General features: G+C 36.2%; 1 non-coding gene across 1 annotated transcript; it reads right to left on the bottom strand.

Annotated features, from left to right (window-relative positions):
• Positions 1 to 208: 208 nt before the first annotated feature.
• Positions 209 to 270, bottom strand: LOC119469266. The gene has a single exon (XR_005198073.1). It is a non-coding gene; the product is annotated as a U7 small nuclear RNA (small nuclear RNA).
• Between the last annotated feature and the right edge of the window lie 211 nt (positions 271 to 481).

Raw genomic sequence — 481 nt, 5'->3', positions numbered from 1 at the left:
TTGAGAGCTTCACGCTCATTCTTGGTGATGAAAATTACATAGATTATTATAAAATCTGCTTAAAGCTGTGCCTTTTGGTTGCTGCGTTGTAGCTATGTTACTGATATTGTAAATGTGCCTGTTTCAGCTCATCACGGCAAAGATTTGTAATATAAGCAGTGTCCTATTTGTTTATTGTGAATTTTGATTGCCTGATTTGGGAGTAGGTGGGGGTTTTCTGGTAAAAACTCAAAAACCTGCTAGGCAAATCCTAAAAGAGCTGTAATACTAGCGTAATTCTTTTTAAAGAATCATTCACCAAAGAGAAACCAGTCACAGAAAAACAAATGCTGGATCATTCCACTTATATGATATATGTAGAGTAGTAAAATTCATAGAAACAAAATGTAGAATGTTGTTCGTCAGGAACCAGAGGGAGGAGGGAGTGAAGAGTTGTTTAAGGGGTACAGAGTTTCTGTTTTGCAAGATGAAAAAGTTTTGG

This window comes from Cebus imitator, unplaced genomic scaffold, assembly GCF_001604975.1.
Source record: "Cebus imitator isolate Cc_AM_T3 unplaced genomic scaffold, Cebus_imitator-1.0 Scaffold613, whole genome shotgun sequence".
Taxonomy (NCBI): Eukaryota; Metazoa; Chordata; class Mammalia; order Primates; family Cebidae; genus Cebus; species Cebus imitator.
This window is presented reverse-complemented; position numbering and strand designations above follow the sequence as displayed.